The sequence below is a fragment of the Ornithodoros turicata genome, chromosome 3, assembly GCF_037126465.1.
Source record: "Ornithodoros turicata isolate Travis chromosome 3, ASM3712646v1, whole genome shotgun sequence".
In the NCBI taxonomy this organism is placed as follows: domain Eukaryota; kingdom Metazoa; phylum Arthropoda; class Arachnida; order Ixodida; family Argasidae; genus Ornithodoros; species Ornithodoros turicata.
This window is the reverse complement of record NC_088203.1, coordinates 11101908-11125427: the sequence shown is the minus strand read 5'-3', so window position 1 is coordinate 11125427 and position 23520 is coordinate 11101908. Positions and strand designations below refer to the sequence as shown.

Genomic DNA, 23520 nt, shown 5'->3' with positions numbered 1-23520 from the left:
TCGTGTTTTTTTCCGCACAAACACTTTGACTGCACGGACTTCGACATTGGCGGTGTGAGCTGTTGTTGCCGGGGGGCCCGATTGTTGTTTCATCAGCACCGTTGGTTGACTTTGGGTGCCTTTATGACAGCCCATAAAGCACCTGTTATCCCATTCCGCCTGGAGTCGAAGTCGAGAACAATGAAGATATTTTTTTTTGCCTCCCCTTGGACCGGTGTCCGATAACAAGAGCGGTCCTGTCCGTCAGTATAAGTTACGAAAACAAGACAGCACACACGGTATTGTGGAGCGGAGAACAAAGGCCTCTCATTGTCCGTGGCATTAAGGCTCGTTTTCTTCCACGAGGAATACAGGGCTGCACTATCGGGTTATGAGGGCTTCGCTCGTTGCTATAGGAAACTTGCAGGCTTCGCAGCGGCATGCAGGGAGTATCGTTGTTCGCTTTGAGAACCATTCTTTTCAATTGAGGCACGTTCGCTGAGGTTTCGTACACGTCAGATCTGCCCGGGTCCTGGTTTCGACACATGACAGGGTAATTTTCTCGAATAAGAGGGATGTATGTCGAAAAGACCACGCTGCAGCAGGAAGACTGACATTTCGAAAAGCACAACTCTGGACTTCTCTGTTTCTTTCCTTCATTTTTTTTTTTTTTTTGTTTAAGTTGTGGGTTTGGGAGGGAACAATCGTGGCTCGTTTGTCAGCATCGCTCGAATCAATCAGTAAATACTACCTTCAATACATTTAGGTAAATTCAATAGTTCGGCGCAGAATACTTTTCTATTTTGGACTAATCTGGCTGAAACTGCCACACTTGACCAGCGTACGCGCTCATGCGCCGGGGATTTCTGGCGCATTAAATAGTAGCGCAGTAAATAGCGGTAGTAAATAGCTGAAAAAAAAAAAACGCATTAACGTGCGTCGGAGAAGAAATATAGCCTCCGCATTAGCCGCCAGCGAAATAGCCGCCGCATTCTTCATTTTATTTCTCCTTACACCGAATCAAACCAAACTTAGTCTGACTCACCTTACGTGCAAATTTAGTAAGAAAAAAAGAAAAGAAAAAGAAATGAAATGAATCGCCTCAATCCCTGCCTGCATTGTCACAGTTCCTTCATCGCTGGACTTCCCGATGCCAGGCTGCGCGCCACCTCTGCACATACGACACTGCTATCTTTAGCACATATTCCACTATACTGAAGAATAGGGTGGGCGTCGATGAACGCGACCGGCGTGTGGGCAAATTTTGAAATGCGTAACCACCGTTGTTTATGGGCAGTGATTCTTCTCCACGCCTTCGATGTGGAGCCAGATTCGAGTCGTGTCAAGAGGTCACTAACAGCGGTGTTCTATTTTTATTTATTTATTTATTTATTTATTTATTTTTGTACGTACACACCAGGCTGTTCCCCCGCCTTGCGAGCACGAAGTCGTGCCCTGAGTTGCGAATCTTTTGTGAGGTCAACTACTTGCTCGCGACGGTTGACGTGTGGTTATATATTTTCGGCCCTTGTTCTTCGGGGAAGTAAAAACGTATCGCTGTCAGAGCGCCGCCGAGGCTGGTAGGTAGGTACGTAGGTAGGTAGGTAGGTATAAAAAAAGAAAAATATGGAGGCTGGTTAAATCGAGCTTCGGAGACATTCAGCGGCATTACGAAAATAAAGGCGCGAAACTTCCTTTCGATCACGAAACGCATTATTATTTCTGTACCACGGACTCGCAAGAAATATATGGCAGGTTGAAAAACACGGCTCTGTCAACCTACGTCAGCTAAAGAGGTCGAGGCTAATGAACATGAATATGTTCAAGAAGCCGTAGAACTAATCGATCTTGAAATGTGGGCGGGCACATTTCCGGCATTCCTCGTGGGTTTTGGAACGAGTAAAGACTGGACCAGAGTTGACAATGTAATATGACATGAGCCACGACTACTCACGAGAAAATAAGTAGCTATTGTCATTATACAGGTGCATCTACATTGCTCACCGGTGTCATCTACAAGGCAGACGGAATGGACAGAAGTTGTTTGGAAACTACCGATTAAGAACAACGTGATGATGACAGTGTATCCGAGATGGGCACACTGATCGAATTCACCAGTTTCGTTTTGCACCAAACGTTACAAAAAAAATAATAATAATACAAATAAAAACACTCTCCTTGTACTGAACCTCAAAAGGTGGAATGTTTCTTCGAACAACAACAAAAAAATGAAAAAGTTAATCTCTCGCCCAACACCTTGCAAGCGCACACGAATCTCCTACACCTGGTTCCCTAACGCCTTCCCGGTAAAGGGCACCGCGGCCAAGCTGTTCTTTCCGTGATCTCGCTCTCAAAGTCAATTTTGGAACAACACACACACACACGCAGCAGAGAGCACGTTCCAGGAGCGGACAAAGAAAGCAGCAATAAACTCCAGCCGCCAGTGAGTCCGCGAAGCGTGTCGTATATCCCCACGAAAGGGAAGTGAGAACGCGAGCCAGCAGCAGGATGTGGTTCCCGGACACCATCTGCTGTATTAGGGAGAGCGTGGGAAAAAGAGGAGCGTGCGCGTGCTTGGAGCGCGTGCTGCGCGTGTCCCTCTTCCTTTGTTCGACATTCCCCCTGGCCCGACTCAAATTGATTTCCGTTTCACCATTGGATCCCGACAACTCCTGCCGCGTGCAAGTCGTCACGAGGGGATTTTATCGGTGCGAGATTTGCAATAGGGAAGAGAATTATGCGGGGTGGAATGGCCAGGGAGCGGATAGTTGGGGATGTTACGGGCGAAACGACCTTCATTAAGGTGGCTGCCCGGAATTGAACTGAGGGTCACATTATGAGACAGCGAAGTGTGCCTTTTCGTCATGCACACTTGCACCTTTTCATTAACGCAGGTGCTGGAGGGCGTTTTGGGTTGTAGGGGTCCAGGGTAGTCAGAAGCCACACTGTAGATGTCCGTTGTCGCAGGAATATGGCACTGCTCGCAGTTTCAGAGCGTGGCTATAATACTTTTTGGGATATATTTATATTTGTAGTCTTTATCAAAGCTGGACCAATAAGGAACCGTGCTTCAATTTAGGTATTATTTGCAGTCACATGCAGTTAGTCACCATACATAAAGCTGTTTCTTGTTTTGTTTTGTTCTCTTTGCCTTTTCTTCTTTTTTTTGCTCAATTGGTGTGGTGCACCATTGCTCAAACGGTCCTCTAGGTTGCTCACGGACACCGAAAAACGCTCAATTGAATTTATTGTCTGTTCCTGTTTTTCCATCCCTGCAGCCGAGAAACACAAACAGAAAGAAAAGAAAACTTTACATAACATTGAGACCGGCGAGGTCCACCATATACCTGTTGACATGGACACAAATAGACCTCGTACACTTCTTTTTTCCATTAATACTTCTGTCGATCCCATCAGTTCGTGTTATTAGCCGCCGCCAGCTGTACATCTGCTTGTATATACACCATTGTCCCTTTCTTCCACCCGTTGATGCTTCCTGAGGGTTGTCGTCGACACCCGCCGTACCATGATGAAGCACGTATTCACATCCACAGATGGCCCGATCCTGCGTCCCAATTCTCAGAGCGTCATTCAATAGGCCTCGCAAAGCAGAAGAAAAAAAAATCACAATAAGCGCTGCCAATCTTATCCATTAGGCTATATCTGCGACGTAGGATGATTCTCGTTCCAATGGATCCTTTGTTGTCATCCTCTGATTAGGCGTCCCGTCGCCTCTTAAGTGCTGCCCTGGAGTGAAATGAAAGCGGGCTTTGCGGCTACAAATTAATCGGCGAGCAGAAGGGGCAGCAGAAGTGATGCCTGAAGCGGTTATAGTGGTCGTCACGTGGTCCGCGAATCGATGTTGGTCCCGCTCCTCATGCCACGCCATATAGGGTGTCCACTACCCACACCGGTTCACGAGCTAACGAGCGCGTGTTATTCCGCTCAACATCCGCGCCATCAAAATTAAATGTGGAGAAAATCAATGATCGAATCGCGAGCAACACAACATCATATTGAACCAATATATAGGCAATGTCGGCCCATTATTGAACCAATATAGACAGTGTCGGCCCGTTATTGGACCAATATAGGCTATGTCGACCCATTATTGAACCAATATAGGAAATGTCGGCTCATTATTGAACCAATAACGGCCATGTCGGCCCATTATTGGACCAATATAGGAAATGTCGACCCACTATTGGACCAATATAGGCAATGTCGGCCCATTGTTGGACCAATATTGGGCCTGTATTGCCAATATCGGTCCAATATTGGGCAAAGGTGTTGTGCTACGTAGGATTGGCGCTCGGAGGAAGGCGTTTGATGTATCGGAGTGAAATTATGGAGTTAGTGTCTGTGCAAAGGGGACTACCTCCATATAGGTAGTTCTCCTGCTTGATGACGATACGCACAGATTTAGCAAGGCACCCAGCACATTAATATTGGCTTTGACACGAATCTAAAATGACGGCGGTGGCAATACACGTCTTATTCTTCGTTTGCATCTGCATAACATGGGGGAGGGGGAAACTTGTTGGTGTAAAAGGAAAAAAAAGGAAAAGGAAAGATAAAAGGGGAAAAGTCAGCCAGACAGCATGCTGGCTTGCTATTCCCTAAAAAAAAAATAAAAAGAAGCCGGCTCTCAGGAATCCCAGGAGGGCCGTATCACACAGAAACCGGAGCACCGCCTTTGTGACACTCCACTGGCTATAGGTCGCTGCACGGGGCCAAGGAGTGTTCCGAGGAAAACGTCCGTGATAACGTGAGAGTGTTGTTATCCGCGGTATGTAAGATTGAGTTTCCATCCGTGTAAAAGGAATTACCTCCACAGATAGTTACCCTGCTTGATGACAATACATGTCTGAATAACGTGTATAAATAATATGGTAGTCAAGTCAACAGTACAAAACCATGAATATAAATTTCGTAAATAATCATGTAAATAAAAGATGAGCTCCCGTTTTTCGTGACTGATCTAATCTAATCAGTGGAGCGCGGATTTTCATGCAAATGCACGTTTCTTTTTCCCAATATAGTTTCGTAGCAGGACGACGAAAAATAAATAAATAAGCGATTGGTCTTGATTCGGGGCCGATTAGGAGGGTTCTATGGTGCATATAAATGCGTGTTTTGCAAGGTTATGGCATATTTAGTATAAAAATGCATGCATATTTTCATATGGTCGGGTGAGAGAACTTTCGTCTTCGGTCTTCTTTTTTTTTCTTCTTCTTCTCCTTTTCGTTTTGCTGACTTCGGGAGAGCTTTGGGTCCTTCGCAAAAATTCCGGTCAAAATCGAATATTTTTTATGTTTCTGAGGGGAGCGGTGCTCAGACTGCACCCTGGCTGATCCAGTGCGCGATGTAAGTAGATTCAGCATCAAAGCAGTGCCAAAGCGCACGATATTCACGATAGTTCGAGATCTTTTCCTACAGCTCGACGCTCAAGGCTCCCGCCCTCGTCTGGCGTCAGGGTATGTTCGCTGCGCGTCTACGGCCGATGTGTCGTATTTTTTTAATGACGCCAGTCCTGTAAGGTAAGGAAATGAAATAAAATCGTATGTCCATTCCCTAGAGCAGTAAATGACACGAAGGTAAAAGCACAGCGCGCGACATAACTAGTCGCGAATAACTGTTATTACTGGCTTCCTTCTCAGATGGGTAGACGTGCTCACAGCCGACTTAGATGAACAATGAGAGCCTCCCCCGTCTCCTGGCAGTTAGCGGAATTCACCGAAGGGATGTCCATTGTTGTCAGACTGCTGGTCTGGGAAAATAAGAATGATCGCCAGAGCGTATAGTCACTGGGCCACGCAGCATCCTGATCATTATGTGAATGCGCAAGTGTCCGGTCTCTTATACCACGTCACAGGATATCCTGTCTGTTCCCACAGGGACCGTACACGGCTCGGCTATCTATCAACCGTTGTGTTCCAAATGAGAAGGGGGGGGGGGGTTCGCCTGCTGTAGATGATACGGATGAGCGAGACGCGTTTTCGAACAAATGATCAGCGTCGGTTCGATAATGAGAACGACGAGGAAAAAGGGGTGCATGTTGCTCTTCTGTGACTAGCAGCGGTGACAGATGGGTGGCTCCTGGTGCTCGCGTGCGACCTGAATGTTCGCTTGCGTTGCGGCGGTGATGGAACTGCGCTCGCGTTGCAAAATGTGTGTAACGTGCTGTGGATGCAAACGATCGAGGTTCCCGAGCTTCATCTTTTTTTACAGCGTCCCTGTTAAGGAGTGCACTTCACTGCATAACTAGTATGTACGGTGCGACGGCAGGTGTTGTTCGCCCGCGACTTTTTCTTTTTTTTTGCTTCCGTGTTAGCGCCGCGAAGCATCTGTGGCTATGAGCGGCGTACAGATGTGGACAGATGGAGAGAGGACAGCTGAAAGGAGTGGGGGACAGTGGGGTCGCCTGCAACTGAATCTTTGATACATACAATAGAAGATTGGAAAGTTGGATTCGCTCAATGGACCTTTTTCACAACGTTTCTGCGCATGCTCCGTGACCCTGACGGCGCCGAAGGAAGTTCCCTACGTATTCAATAGATGGCGTCAATATAGCGCCGATCGTGTTTCACTGGACAGCAGCTAGGATACGACGCGAGTGCGAAAAAGGTCCATAGATCTCTACCCGAGAAACGTCATCATGCTGTTGGTAGACAGACTGAAACGGAAACAAATCGGAAGGTGAGGGCTGGGTTCCACGAATGGGCACGCTGCCCCCTATTGAAAGAAAAGTAGGACCGAAGGTCGCGTCCCTTTCAGGGACCATCGTAATCCCCTTAAGACCGTGGCTTTCGGGCGCTACCTCGTTCGTCCCTAGCTTCGAGCGTAGTTCGACTCTACCAAATTGGTGGCGCTGTCGAACACTATGACGTCATTTGTTTACAAACAGGGAGAGGTCTATTGCAATACATTCGGCGAACGAGAAAAGAGAGAACGCCCATCTTGCTTTGCTGCCCTCGATACGGTTGCTGTCGCCGTGATCATCGTGCTGCCCTGGAACGACTAGGCCCTCGTCCATTAGACTCCAGGCTGTTTGCTGGGGCGGTTAAGCTAAGGCAACGAGCGTTCTGAGCTCCTATGAAATTTGTTGTGGACGTCGCGGCCCCTGCCACATATTAACAGACATATCTCCCCCTCACTCACACCCAAACAGATATAATACGTACTTATTTGTACTTCCATACAGAAGTGATTTGGAGTAGTTGGATGCGCGGTTGTATATGAGGCCAACTTCTCCATTCTGTACTTGCTATACATAGCCATAACCATATGACAGTAGTACTGCAACTCGTTGTGGAACACCAAGGATGCACTACAGGTATGCTGTACATTACCTGAGCAAACAGGCACCATGTGGCCATGACCCAACGACTAACGTCAGGTGGAGCTGTTTTGCACCGCGGAAGAGAATATGTAGAGCTCTTATCAAACTCAAGGCTACATATAGAATCAACGATGATTGCACAGCTCTTACAGTATTTATTAGCAGCGACGCTCTTTTCTCAAATTGAATTCGAGCTGTTACTTCATACGCAGATGGCTATTAAGTACAATTCAACAAAATTCAAGGACAGGATCCCCAAATATGAAGGTTCCTGTGGAAGTCCAGCTCAGCCCTGCATGGTATGTCGCTTGTGGGCGTCAGTCGTCGTACTTGTCTGTCCTAGAGGGCTTGCCTTAGTTCTTGATCAGGCTTGTTCATAGGACCAGAACAATATCTCTTACATACGCTACATCTGTGCCAGACAACACGGAGGAGAGGATATGGACGTGTGCTTCAATGGGACTTGATGCAGAATGGGCTAGCCCATTCTGTACGCACGAGTACAAGAAGCTTCTTGTACTCGTGCGGTTGAGTTGAATATGAAATCCACGACGCTAACGAGGGCACCTATTGCTTTTAATGGTGTCTTCAGAGAAAGGAGATGTCTTTTGAGGCATAAGAAGCGTTTGAGGGACATGCAAATGTCGAGCCACGGGGCGAACCACGAAACAAACTCGAATGACAGGAGAGGGAAAGAGGTCACCGCGTACAATAGTGACAGATTGTGACGAATTCGCATTTGATGCAGCGTCTATAAATGCAGCGTTTGACGTGTCTCTAAAGATGACGCGATGAATTAGACTGACCACTTTCTTCATCTATGCAAAGCCAACGAGGGTTCATTCATACACAATTCTCTTGATATCATTTCTCACGAAGGCAAAGACGACAGCGCATGAAGTGGCTAATGATGATCGCTCCGGGTTTATATGTCTGATTATCTTCTATGGCGCAGATCTTGAAACACGTACATGTTCTGGTTCCGTTTTTTTTGCGCCTTCTGCCACGAGATAAGCGTTTACTTTTTCCGCCGAAACCGAGACTTTCCTTCCTCGCGTTTCTCCGGTTCCGAGCGTCGGAGTTCCTTCCACGTCTTTCGGAAGAAAAGGACATACGTTACGTAACCCGTTACGCAACGCGGACCTCAGTCTGGAAGGAAAGAGACTCCCAAGAATACACGCTCGCTCCATTTGGACTCGCTTTACACTGGAAAGTCGAGCGCACGTCACGTTCCTCGAACGTCCATTGTATATAGCACGAACAGACGATAAGGACCCCACCGTGCTCATGGGTCGCAGTAAGTGAGTGGAGGAAGAATAATGCCACGATGCACTGCGTTCGTCTTTGTTGCAGTACGCGGAGGACACCTTTACTTTACTGGAGTCCTTGCGGTTGATATGGCCATGAATCACATGCGCGCAAACGCAAAGCAGGAGAACAATATGGGTTTTGTCCATAGCGTGCATTGTACTCGAAGGAGACAAGCCTTCAGAGTTGATGCCCTCTTCAATAGTCTGGCTGTATGACACATGTTTATCAAATAATGGTGGTGGGAACGCATAGGCCCATGCACCTCGCATCTTTGCATCGAGCGCTTTGACCGCAGACCCCCCACCCCCCACCCCCACCCCACTCCCCTCTCTCTCTCACACACACACACTTTTTGACACGTGATGGTACCCATAAGGAGCGTTCATCTGTGAACGTATTTTTATTCGCGATGTATTAATTTTCGCGAATTTCGCGACCGCTAAAAAATTGAGAAAAATTGTACTCGCGAACACAGCTTGACGTTTATCCCGCGAAAGGAAAACAGCCCTGGAATCGCGAAATTAAATACACTCGCGAATACTCGCGCAAATGACTGAATGCCTGATTCGCGAAAATTAATACGTCGCGAATAAAAATACGTTGACATGGTCGAAAACAAATAAATGCAGTGTGAAGGCCCCCTTGAAAGGTTCCCTTCTTCTCAACCAGTCGAAGCCCTTCAAGACAAGCAACAATGTGATGTAAAATACATAATTAAAAGTGAGAGCTCAGGGGGGGGGGGGGGGGGACAGAAACGTTGCAAGCCCTTAAAATTACAAAAATGTTTTAGGAATAATGGTTCTATAAAAGCTTGCAATATAGTCTTTAAGTTTGAATGTTGTGGCTGTGCTGCAGATGCAGAAAGCGTCGACATCCCACTACGTTAACCACTGAAAAAAAACAAAAAAACAAAAAAAAAACATGTTCTTGTAGGCTGGAATATACTTACATAAAAACATAAAAAAAACTTCAAATAATTATCGCATTTGTAGTCTCTCAACGGTAAAACACAAAAAGAAGAATCTACAAAAATGCTGCAGCCTTTCGATTACACCTACAGCCTTGTGATCTCAGGTGCTTTTAATTACTCATCGGCTGTACCAGTATGCAGCACGAAGAACCAGAAGGTAACTTTCCTCACTGTTTTTTAAAGGCTCTCTGAATGCGGGCAACTATTCAAGATGTTTTACCAGAGATACGCAATACGAATACGAACCACCATATGATGTTACTTCAAGTGGTATTCTTGTCTAGATTAGTTTAGATACGGGAATAAAAACAGAAACTGTAAACCTCCCTTCTGTGTCACTTTGTCAGGTCGCGTCACGTGATTCAGACTCAACCCCATAAACGACGCACCGTATAGCAACAGGGCAACAAAGGAAGGCATAAGTAGTCTTTCTCGACGTTGTACCGGAATGATTTACAGGTATACATAATGACACCCGCACTTCCACCTATCAAACGGGAGCTTATTCTTGTTTTCGTGTCCGTATTCTTGGGGATCGGCTTGAGAGAAGTGTCCTGATATAACGGTCCCTTCCTTACAAAAGAACGCCGCTGCGGCAGATGCCAGTCTTTGTCAACGGCGTCTGCCTCTCTGTCCTGCTATGCCATCTGCGGTGTTGTCGTCTGGTAACCGCTTCCTTACGAAAGGTGAGCGCACACCTGGGGTACACCCCCCGTCTCCCCGCTCCAAGGAAGGGTGTCCTTTGTTCGCCGAGTTTCTCGCAAAGAACAGTTATGTTGGAAGGCATCTCTGCTGACAATAAAGGCAACGGGTGGGTATAGGTAGAAGGAGGCCAATGCAAATAAGCAACATTTGAGCCGTCTTTATTGTCTGCGTTGTATAGCTCGTCATCCGTAATATGCTCACATTTTTTCATCGCGAGGTAATGGGTAGGATTCTCTGGCCGGATGGTATTGTCATATGCGACATGTATTATATTGTTGCGGATGCTGCGGTGGTGCAAAAGTCTGTGGGCGGAGTCTTGAGTATCTGCAGTATTTTTGTGATTTGCTGGTTTTCACGATTTATCGTCGGAGGGCTTGACGCTTCGGGTTCACTATCAAAAATATACGCGGCTATTTTGCACCCTTGCTCCCACGCTTCCGGTCAAGAGATCCAACGAGTCAAGAGATCCATCGAGTCAAGCGATCCAACCGGTCACGTGACAGGCGAGTCAAGGAATCCAACCAGTCAAAGCGTTATAGGGATCAGGGTTCCCGACAAAAAAGGAAGTCTATCCCTTACCATGTTCATTGCAGAACGATTGCGCTGTACGTACAATTAAGTTAGGAAGCATAACACGCTGGAGCCCAACCACTGCATTGATTTGGGGAAGGCGCGGGGCTTACGCCTTTCTGTGACACTAGCCATGACATATGTCGGCATGGTTCCCTTAGAAGTCGGCACAGGACGCACATTCCCCCAGGGCGTCAGTCGTGACGTTGCCAGCACCACCACCACCTGTGACACTACCGTGTATATTGCTTTAGTTTGTCCGTATTTGTTTACATTATGCAAACATTTGTTTGTGTATGACCCCATTTGCGTATGTGTTGGTTCGAATATGTATATCCATCTCTTATTGCCCCCCCTTCCCCGTCTGTGGGTCATTAACGTACGACCGAATGGAAATTAAGTAAAACATATTAACCCCGCTCCTAAATCCAACTCTGCAGCACCTTGTTCTTCTTGTGTTCGGAATAAAGACCTGAAAACAAGAAGAAACGCCAACAAAGTGTCCTCTTATGGACGTTCATGAGAATCCTGAAGGGGGGGGGGATATGTTTATTAGACGGAAAGGAAAAAAAAAAAACGGGGAAAGGTCAGCCAAACGGGACGTCGGCTTGCTATTCCAGAAATAAGAAAAAATAATAAATAAATAAAAAGAAAAGATTAGAATTAAAGAGAGAAAGAAATAAACAGGAAGGAATAAGAAATAAATAAAGAAAGAAAATTAATAAATAAGAAAGAACGAAAAAGAAGTAGGAAGAAACGAAAAAGTAACAGATGATGAAAGAAGGATGAGGTAGATTAAAGACAAAGATGACAAAAAAAAGGTGACTAACAAACGGTGAAAGAATGATTAGATGAATCCTGAAAGATTATATATGTCTTTCGTTGTGTACTCGCAGCGGCCTCTTCCGTGTCTCCCGGATAAAAATAATCGACTGATGAAAGTTTAAATTGTGTTCGCAGTGCGATTCTTCTAGTACAAGAACGGACGGGCGGAGGAAGAGCATTCTTCCGTGAAAGCCGGAAGGGAACGCACCGGAACTCGCCGAGGAAGTTTACCAGGCAGCCGGAAAGAAGGGACTAATTTTAGACACCTTCTTCCAATCTCTTCAACCATGGAAATATCGCAGTCTGGAAACGTACATGCATCATTTCATCTGCGCACATTAAGTACGTATAATTACGGGACAATCATTGTCAGCATGCACGGGAAATGGAAACGACGGGAGGCTGCCGTGCCTTATTACCGGGCCGTTTTTGTCCGATGATATGCGCAGTATAGAGCTGTCCGCTAACAAATGCGGTCTCCTGTCTCGGAGTTCCTGTCGCAGAAACGGTTGTCTACCGTGTCACTAACTGCCGGTACATTGTTAACTTTTCGAAACTTAAAAAGAGAGAGAGAGAGAGAGAGAGAAAAAGGCTTGTTGTGCGAGGTGACGAGGTCGACTTGACGAGAAGCCGGAGCCACTAGGTAGATGGTGGAGGAGAGTTCACGTAAAGAACGAGAATTGGTAGAGATTGACCACAGCTAGGGACGACACAGACACGTAAGCCTCAAACACCCAGGAATCAACGAACTGAAACAACTCTGGTCTTCTGATCAGACCCAGGTTCGATTTCTGGTATCAGCACCTGGATTGGATTGGATTGGAAAAGGAAAGAAAAATATGGAGAGGTTAGTCCCGACCCGGTCAGAACTGGCTACTCCAAAACGCGTCAGCACCTCTTTACCCTGAGTTGGTTGAAATAGAGTTCATGAGTCAACGACAGTGACGTCATAGTGTGACGTCACTTCCTGATGGTGAGTATGACGTCACACCTGCCAATTCTGCCACGCCTCTAAAAACGGTATTTCCCCCTCGTGCTGAGGAAATCGGGAGACAGACTGGTATCATTCCGCAATGATCACTGTTCTGCGTAGCTTAGGGACCCAGGTATATGGAACTGGATCGAACATTGGTCGAAGGTTGCTTACCTGAAAGGTGTTTCATTCGCCTTCAGTGTTTGCATAGCAAAGCATTGGACGTGTTATGTAAGCGCTAAATTTTAGTGTACGACACCAATAGGACCCCTCTATCCGCCGAGGTGTGAGGGGGGGGGGGGGGGGTAATGGCAGGATGGGCTCGCCGTCGTTGGCCACACTGAAGTGGGCGTCGTCACGACTATAGCAAAAAGAAAAAAAGAAGGAAAGAAAAAGAACGCAAAACACAAAGGAAGGGCGGACGGATGGAGGATAGAGGTTGAAAGCTCAGCCCCGCTATACTGCCAATAATGAAAATACAGATATAGTAGCGTGCGCGACATATCGCGTTATAATTCTGTAGCATCATCATCGGCAGCAAGAAATTTTTCTCTTTCCCGCTGTAAGGGATAGAAGATTACATGAAGCGTTGTTCTACCCGTACATCAAGACAATCTAAGCGTATTCAACTTATTTCTTCTGTCAAGATTTGATGAAAGACTTTGTTTCACTTTCAACGCATCCCCTTGCAATCAATCATTCAGTCAGTCAACCATTTTATTTTCATTCATTCATATAATACATACAATTAACCTAGAACTGAAAGAACCAGAGGGAAAACCCCGGTTAAAGCTTCCTTCCTGAAAAGCACCTAAATGTCAATGAGCACTAGTCAGGAGTTAGGTAAAGCTACACAGTACAATACAATAAGACAAAACAAACAAACGAAAACAAAACCAGGAAATCGAATTAAAGAGATAACAACTAATCAAACCAGACAAATTAAACTGGGCTACGAGTTAATACATGCCTCACTCGATTTCTAAACAAAGAAAAAAGACGAATGCTTATTATATATTAAGAAGCAATAGGTTCCACTCACAAACTCCTCGCAACAAAAACTTTACCATCACATTATTCCTTCATTTTAGATTTAGTTCATTTTATTTCATTCATTCATTTCAGTTATTCATTCATCATTCAGATTAGGAAGCGTACCGTTGGTAATGTTATCTTGCCTATCGGGACAAATTGCAGTCGTGCATGGCTCAGAATCTTATCCACTGTGATGTAGACGACGGCGACCGAGCTATGACGAAGCGAGGCTTTTGTCAGCTGGCCCACAGCTGATCAGCAGCTGTTCTTTAGCTGTTCCCGGAGAGATGGTCATTAAACGCTCTGCCAACGTGAACCCTGCCTAATTCTTGTTGTAATGGCTTTGCAATTACTACACACTGATTGGTTCCAGCTCATACGGTTCCACGCAAACCACGTCATCAACGGTTTGCTAAAAACACTCTGACATCGTTAAACAATACCAGAAGCTCCGAATAATAGAGCTTTTTGGTACATATATCGTACGCTATCGCCTTTGCGTACAAAAGGGGTAGCGTTGATGGTTCTGCGCACGCGCAAGACACAAGCAGAGCTTTGCGCATTGCGCAGAATCAACACGCTATCCCTTACGTAAGCAAATGCGACGGGGACGTTATACTAAAACTCACTAATAACGGGGACGTTATACTAAAACTCACTAATAACGGTGCCGTAATGATACACGCATGCTTAAGCTCCCAATACAATAGAGAATTTTTGTGCATACCACGCTATCGCCCTTACGTGTGTAAGCGATAGCAATGGTCATGCGCATGCGCAAAACATAGAGACCTTCGCGCATTGCGCAGAAGCACTACACTATTCCTTACGTATACGCAGAGACGATAGGCGAAGGATGCACTAAAAACCCCTGTCCCTCACTCCTTCCTACTGTCCTCTCTCCATCTGTCCACGTCTGTACGCCGCTCATAGCCGCGGTTGCTTCGCGGCGCTAGCACAGAATTTAAAAAACCGACGCACAGTAGTTTAGTACATCAGAAGGCGTTCACGATAACAGTTCCGGAAACATTAAAAGCCAATCGCCCTGCTTCTTTGAAGCGGGTGACGTCACATTGCTCAGCTTCGATTTGATAACTTCCCTTGCCGTATCGTTTTCGTAGAGTTCCTCCGATGTACTAAAACTTGCTAGTGCCAAAATTCGCCTCATCTTGTAGAAGGACAACGCACAGAAAATGGGACAAGGGCAAGACGTGACGTCACAGCAGCCTGGCGGTGCTTCAGCCCCGTTTAGTGAAAGTGGGGTCGGGATCGATCCTTTGACCCCACGCGCATCCACACCGGATACAGCGACAAACAAGAAAGACCGAATATCAATACAACCGGGTGTGACACAAAGCATCCCTATAACTGACAACAAAAAAATCGAGCTGAGGGGTCGACGTGTCACACCCAGATTGCAACGTCAGCATTTGGCTACCTTTGCGTTTTTTTTTTTCGGTCGCTCGATTCCCGTTTGTTACCTTTTATACCATCAGGTCATCCGAGTGCATCCACAGCTATATATAGTGTTAACCAATGATAAAAGTTGTACGAAAAAAATCGGCTTTTTATTATACAGGCGCGGGGTCGAACTCGTGTATAGGTTTCCGGCAGAAGGGGAGATTTTTCTTACTGTTTTCTTTTTTTTTGTGAACATCGTGCATTGTATCTTGGTCGTGCTTACTGCTGTTAATGTAACACCTTTGTTAACACGCACTTTCTATTTTCGGTCGGGTTAGACGGTTATTGTGACATCGCTGTGTTGATTCGTAACACGCTGTCAACGTTTCTGTGCGAACACTCGACTTCAGAGCCTCGGTGTTTAACGTAAAATTTACGAACGTAAACTTGCGAAATGCGCCTTTTTATATCACACTCCGGTTTTCTCAGCAGCGCAGAGACACCGATGCGATACGCTGTGGAGGTTTGATATAAAGCGGTTTGACGTATTGGCGCTTATACGAAGACACGGCAATCAGGCGTCGCTCAGTGGAGCCACTCCCCGTATATTTCGAGAGAGGAGAGGCTTGACCCCGTGAGACACCGGAAGTTCAAAGAGAACCGGAAACCGAATATAGGTGGAACTATAAAGACGTCGAGGGGAAGAAAAATTTCCCAGTGCTACCTCGTTCGACACTGCCGCGATCTTTGCTTCCGTGAATGAAGCTCTCTGTATAGCACGTGCAGTTCTTGGAGCATAAGTTAAGTGGGGGTACGGTTAGGCATTTCAATCCTCGTCCACACGATTTATAGCCGCTTGTCCTAGAGACATAAGTGGCTTCCTCGCTTATCAAGCCCTGCCGTCATCCTGGTCGGTTATCGCTGTGGTCATCGTTGACGTCAAACGTATCTTCGTGCAGGGGACAGTGCGAGGGTGGAGGTGTTCTTGATCTCCTGCTCATGGAGTGTGATTCAGCCAGTTCCAAGAACAGGGAACAGTAAAAATAGGACCAGTAGGAAACACAACAAGGTGACCCGCGAGGTGTGTAGATAACGGTTTTCCGGGGTCCCATGAAGAGATCTCCGCTCAAAATTTAGGGTCCGAAAACCAGGAGAATTCGAGAGAGTTTCTTTTTTGATCGCGCGGTTTTTTCGTTCGTTTAATGCGTGCTTTCATTTTTTTTTTTTTTTCTGTTGGTTTTCGAGCATTGGCTCCATTTTTCTGATTCGTCGGTTGTTGCGAGTATCTGTTTGGGGTGTTTTTCATGTTTAATGTTCGCATTTGATGATTCATTGATTGAATTTTAATTTTAAGGTTATGTCAATAATTAGCGACAAAAGGACACATGACGCTCTATATCCGCTTTCTCAACTGTCATACCCATCGCTTTTTTTTTTTTTTTTTTTTTTTGAATAGCAAGCCGTCCTTTGTCTGGCTGACTTTTCCTTTTTCACTTAATAAACTCTAATATCCCCCTCGCTGTTTTTACCTTTCGTTTCGCTTTTTCGGGTTTTACACGAACTACCTGTAACGTAGCACGAGATGCAGAAAACAAAAAGAAAAAAAAAGGAGCAAGATTTTACCAAACAACCTTCGTAAAGGTTGTACGTTCATGCACAAAACACGCCTTGATTGCACAGGCAGCGACTCACCGATTTCGACACACGCCATCACAGCAATGTGCAATACATCGGTCTTATCAGTCGGGTTAGAGCAATACGTGATAATGTGCGAAGACTCACATTTATCTGAGATTGCCCAAGCACTGAAAATAGTGGACGATTACCCCACCGTCTAACGCAACCTTCTAGGAAATATGGTAATTTGGCCGAGTCAAGAGAGGTGATAACTCCGTTGTCCAAACGAGGTCGATAAACACGACACTCGTGTGCAGGCTGAGGTAGATAATATTACAAGCAGAACAATGTACTACTAGCAATGACTTAGGATTTTACGTCGGGCGACAGCACCACTAAGGGACGCCGAGTCATTGGCTTGTGCATTAATGGACAGTTTTTGGAATCGTCTCTCATCGTCTCTCTCATCGTCGTACCTCTCATCGTCATCATTTATTGTTGTTGTCGCCGTATGGGTACCCGCGATGGGGCCGCTGTGGGCCTCACGTGTTCGTATACGGGCGCCAGGGGTGCTGTCAGGGTGCTTTCCCTGGTTTTCCTCGGGCGCTCTTAGAGAAACATCGGCACGGTTCTCTGTGAAGTCGGCCCAGGACGCACGATCGCCCCCATGCGATAGTCGTGACGTTGCCTGCCAGCCTAAGCGTGGCCGACTACAGCAATCAATCAATCAATCAATGTGAAGCCCCACTCTAAAGCTCTCTTGCATAGCCTTCGTTTGCGCCGTATGCCACATTTACTGGGTAGGCAAAAATTCCGCTTCCAGTTCTATATTTCCGTAGTATCTCCCAGCTATTGTTTGCTTAACTTGCACAATCGTCCTCGCGGCGTGCCCAAGCAACTTGTACCATGACACCGTCGTCCTTGGGCAGTATACTGAGCACCTATAGCATATAGGATAGCTGATCTTCGTAGAAATGACCGCATATACGATCTTGAAGATACCTTTTTCTCGATGCACTTACTCGAACGTGCGGCCCCGTTCATGAGTGCCACTCTCAACCAATCTTTCTTACCCAATCTTGAAAAATAAGAAGAATGCGCGTGACGGTTGCGTCCAGAATAGAAAGCTCCGTTACAGAGAAAGCAAACAAAAATCGCTATGTCTCATTGCATTGTGAAGTACGGAATGTTATTTTCATTCTGTGTGCGCGCCCGCCAATCCGCTCTTCTTAGCTTCCAAACAGCCGTGATGTAAGTAAATGGGATTGTGACTCCCTGTCAGATCCCGTTGCCAACCTTTCTCCAACGGATGGTTCCGGAGTAATTCCCCAGAAATCACGGGAGAGTAGAAAGGAAGAGCATGCGAGGCTTATCTCGAAGACACGTGTCGTGGCAGAATCCAATAAAGAATCCTGTTTTCCACCTCCTTGTGCTCTCCTTACGGCTTGGAGAGTTTTGTGTGTCGCGGGCAACAGATCGAAAAAGGGAGAGCTGTCTCCCTGATCGATTCGTTTATTCTTACGACTCAAGTTACAGCGTCGTCCTTTTTTGGGCTGTTTTCGAGGAGCACTTCAGCTTTGATGTTTCGCTATCTCGCGAAGAAGAAAGAGAAATCGTTTTATAAACTGGTCGTTACGGCATCGCCATGTTGAAAAGGAACGATGGCACTCAACCATTCCACCGGACTCCTATCAAACAGACGAGTTCTCGCGAAGATACTTGAACCCGCGGTTCAAGTTTCATTGAAAGACGACGTTACGATGGAGGGAATTGGATTCAATCACCCCCGAAGCTAACGCGAGCGTTGCGTAGCAGAGGAGTGGCAAGCCTTGGAACAGTGGCTGACCCAAAGAAGCTCTCTTCGGCCGACAATTGGCAACTTGCTCGCCGATGACGGCCACTGCTCCGGGGATGAAGAAGAAGAACTTGCTCGCTCCTGCCACCTACAGGAAAGACTGATCGCTTAGACGACCGTGCGTTCGATGACCGTAGGTGTGGAGATGAGCCACCATAAGCCGCATGGGCAGCCACTGGTCTAGCTCCCGTCAAGGGACCTTGGGTAATCGCAGGCAGGGTATCGCATTCCTTTTCCTCGCCAGAGCCGCCGTTCGGTGTCCGCGATTGGGCCAATTGTGTCACGTGGTTTCTCCTTTCAGGAACGTGCCGTCCATGTTGAGTCCCCTCCATCCAAAACCCGGTTTCCTGGGGTGCGAGCTGGCTCGACTGCGCGCTGTTCTCCGGCGGAGAAGAGAGAGATTGGCGTCCAGTTGCTAGGCGACGCAGCCGCCCCGGACACAAGATGGCGGGCTCGCTCGCCGGTGTGGTTCAGTGTCACTACTCTGCTCACTATTTAGTGACTCGAGTAGACGACACGCAAAGAGAGAGAAAGGCCGACAGGAATGCGCAAATATGTTCTTACTGGTTACAACCGCTCAAACCGCCGACGTTTTCAAGGGTTGCTACTCTTCAAAACAGGTCCAACAATAATTAGTAACTTGCCTCAAATGCGTAACGTACTACCTCAAAATCACGTGATACCTGTCCACCAATCCGGAGCGGGTTTCCCACTGTTTTCCAAAGCGAACGTAAGGGCACCGCCGTCCACTTTCTAGAAGCGTTCAAAAAGAATTTGTACGGAAAGTATACGAAGAACCAGAGCGTCGAACCGAAACGGTTTTCGGTTTGTTCCGGGTTCGGGTTCGGCCATAAAGGTTCGGTTCCGGAGTTCACATCTATCGGTTCGATTAACCGTTTCTTAGGATGTAAACCGGTTCGGAACCGGTTCGAGGTTCTAACCTGCTCCAAAGTTATAGGTAGCCACTAAAAATGATAGAAGATCTCTTAGTTACGTCTTTATGCATTTATTTCTGTTTTGCGACCAACAGGACCGCCTTTCATTCCTTCCCCGAGCAACGTGCTGCCGATCTCAGCAGGCAGAGCGCTCGAATCCTCACATTACCCTCCACCACATCACCAACCCGAACCGATCCGGTAACCGAAGTTTTTAGATCGGTTCGGTTCCGGTTCGGCCCCAAGCTGGCGGTAGTAATTTCGGTTCAGTTCCGGTTCAGTTCCAGCTAAAAATTACGGTTAATTCCGGTTTTCGGTTTCGGTTCCGGTTCTGTTCGACGCTCTGCGAAGAACTGAGAGGAGATGACTTGTGTATGTCATCCCAAAGCCAGGTTCTACCTGGTGGTATATCTTAAAACGTTTTGGTACATATTTCAGTTTACAGACTCGTTTATAATCTCTCTCTCCCTCTCCGTGTGAGTTTTCTGTATCTACGGCGTTGGCACTATCAGTTTTTTTTGTTTTTTTTTCCTTTCCCTGCACAGCCTGGCGAAATTAAGTGCCGTTCTGATAAGACGCCTAATAGCCACTCCCATGCACCTGGAGTTTCTGTACGTTTCGCATGGGAAAAGTAGCTCATTCGCTTATCAGGAAGAGATAAGAACAGTATCAAGTATGTGCATGAAGTTGTGTAAACAAAAACTTGGTTCATTAGGACTCTTTATGACTCCTGATGACTCGTTCAACATTTAGCACTTTGTGACTTGCTGTCTCTGTGTTGATTGATTGACTGACTGATTGAGATATATAAATGTGTGTTGTGTTCGTGATTACGCCTTAGATTTTGTACAGCGTATTTTGAGCTTGTAATTTGTACACGCGCTTCATCGCAGAATACACAGGGGACGCCGCAGAAGAAAGTACGGGATGCATTTCTCTCTTTTTTTTTTTTTTTTTGAAGAGTAGCAAGATAAATTTTGGCTGACCTCTCCCAACACTTAAAAAGAAGAAGAGAAGAGATGCATTCCGTTTCACACATGGTTCCATGGTTTCGCAAGAAACTAAGGACAGATGATGTGTTGGTACAACACAAGGAACAACAGCTACTTTGCTCGGCATCATGATTAGGGCGTTTCATCGTCACAGGCAACACTCTACCCTACTGCGTACGGAACGAGTAAACACGAACAATCAAGAACATGCTCAAAATACAAGAACGCTCGCTATTTCTCGCAGTGCAGTCATCAAAGGGCCCGAGTTCCTGCTGAGCTAATAGTCATCATTCGAGGGCCGTGGCACCTTCCTTTCCCTTCATCAACCTTGGGGTTGGGCTTAATGACTGAACTCACCCCGCTGCGCACACATTAACGGCAGAGAAACACGTCGAAAACAGGGTATCACTTCCTAGCACCGTACCGAGGAAGGAATGACTGCTGGAGGACAACGGTCCATAGCGTCTGCTGTGCTAATTGAACCGACGCGATGCCTTCGTTTATCTCACCACTCACACATGACGGGTGCGCAGCTTCTATTCGTGGATATACCGTAGTGGTTTTATTTTAAAGAAGCGGGGGGGGGGGGGGAGGAGGGGAGTGACAGTGACCCACAAACGGAGAAATTAGATTCTGCCCTAGAAAAAAAGGAAGGTCGAATGGCGTTCCTGCTGCAAAAGTCGCGCATTAAAAGTCGACCCATATTTACGTAGGTGTCCTCCAATCGAGAAGAGAAACTGAATTCGACCACGCGTGCAGAACAGATTCTTTCCATCTGTATACGAAGACCGGCTGTCCGCATGACGATTCGGTGCAGGCACTCTAGTCTATACCAGATAGACGACATTCTTCGATGGCATCTTCTCTTCCTCAAGCTGTCTTCGACATTTGCTCTGTACATATTAATTTGCTTTCGTTTCTTCATTATGTTTTTTTTTTAACTTTCCGTTCAGTCTTGAGGCAGTACGAGACCCTGAGTGGAGACTATGTCAACTATATAAGTTCTTTTTTTTTTTTTTTTTTGTCTTCGATGTTACACGTTTTCTTATATTTTGCTGCTTAGACGTAGAAGAAACCAAAGCGTCTGAGTGGAATCCACAATGTGTATACATAGCAGATTTAACGCAACAGATTTGTTTTGGGGGTTTGTGTTTCTCGGCAAGTTCAATCCCGTCCTGCGGTCCCTGCTGGTGCTTAGAAGAAATAATGGCGGAGGGCGTTTGGGCCATCTCATTCCAGCTAGAGGGGTGGCCGTTGTTATGAAGGCGTTGTTTTCTGCTAGGCGGTGCCAGGGTGGCTATCGTTATCCGCTTCGCCGGCTGGAGCGGCGTTCAAGTTAACTTTGACGAGAGCTGTACAAAGTTCAGTTGAGCTTGTACAACATCAAAGACGTGGCGCGTGAATGCGTACCAGGCTTGTACAAGATACAAAAAAAAAAATAATAACTTTCTGGCTACTAGGCAAAAAAGTAACTGAGCACAGTACTCAATATTCAGCATCGAAAGCTATTTGAGTAGGATACTCAATACTAACTAATGAAGCACTGATCACTTTCAAGGTACTACCAAGTTAGAATTCGAACAATTCATTGTCAAACAAATAGAAAGTGAACGTATAGGAACGGGTACCCTTGTTTTTCAACGATATCTTCTTGATGCATGCTTTCCTTCTCCCTCTCCACCACAGGCATCTTGCCCAATAATGTCTTGAATGTTTAATGAATTGTTCCTTTCAACTATTAACATTTTTTTACCGCTCCTTTGCTCGCTGTGAGTCTAAGGGACACCGGTCGTCTCCCCTTGCTTTTACACACCCCTTCATGCATACACATTGTCCCGCGCGCGTATCCACTAAGACTAGGGCGCTGCCCGCGTCTGTGGGCTACGCCGCAGAAGGGCGGGGGTACCACGGAATATCTGAGATGAAATGTGCGCACAAAGGTAAGTGGCATACCGCCCAACCAAATTCATGTTTTTCTCGACCTTCTTGTGGCCCCGAAAAAATAAATGAAAGGGAGTGCCTTAGCAGCAAACTCATGAAATGAGTACAAGTTGATTACTTCAAGAAAGTATCTATGTTGCGATGCTATATACTGACTTTTAAACGTATTCGTAAGATACCCAAGTTGCTCCCAAAAGTATTTAAGATCGAGTAACTTGAGTATTAATTACTTAACTACGTACAAGCAGAGGCGGATCCACGATTTTTCTGAGGCGGCAAAGGGAGGGGGTCCTGCCCTGGACAACATGCTATCACATTACCAAAGTCAATCGAAACTCTATGTGACGACAGAAATTCAGGGAGGTCAGGACATCCTGACCCCCCTCCCTAAATCCGCCCCTGCGTACAAATGTGATGTGTGTATATATATATATATATACCCAAAGGAGGCACGAGTGCGATTAACACCTGTGTTCCCAAACAACCGTCGATATCCAGGCGTAGCGCCCTCTATGTCCTCAGTGGATGTCTCCGCCATTATGCGCAACATGTAAGACACGGGAAGATACGCCCCACGTGATCATCCCATGCCCAGCCTTCAATACTGTAAGCTACCCTAAGTAAGCTCGACTCGCGCCCATCAGTTTTTGTAAGCTGCCAGGTAACTGGTCCTGCTCTAAATTTCAAAAGAAAGCGGAGAAAGCCGTCTTGGCGGCATCGCAGACCGCTTCTAAACCTGGACTCAAGAACACGATACCCAAAACCAAAAGTGTCACGTATCCTTCACTGAAGAGTGACACGCGCTTTTCTGCAGTCTTTTCTGTGGATATATCAACACCTATACCACCTACAACTACAAGAAACGGAGCTGCAGGCGACATATGAGGTTCTCACATAGCTCTATAGCAAACACCCAGTTAAGAGAAGAAGAACAAGGAGGATGTCTCCGGGATGTCCATCACGTATTTGATTCGCCGTGAACAAACAACCCACTTCTCACATCGTCGTCGTGGTCACGTCACCTCATCTGCCCTGGAACCAGCGAGAAAGAAACAAGCCCGGGTGCCTC

The 23520-nt window shown here is 46.4% G+C and overlaps 1 long non-coding RNA gene across 2 annotated transcripts in view; it reads left to right on the top strand.

The window, feature by feature from the left end:
* Positions 1–20348, top strand: part of LOC135388069 (uncharacterized) — a 277500-nt gene extending 257152 nt beyond the window's left edge. For both annotated transcript variants that reach the window (XR_010421282.1, XR_010421281.1), the window contains exons 3-4: positions 11838–12044; positions 18885–20348. This is a non-coding gene — a long non-coding RNA (uncharacterized LOC135388069). The remainder of the gene's footprint in view (positions 1–11837; positions 12045–18884) is intronic.
* Positions 20349–23520: the final 3172 nt, after the last annotated feature.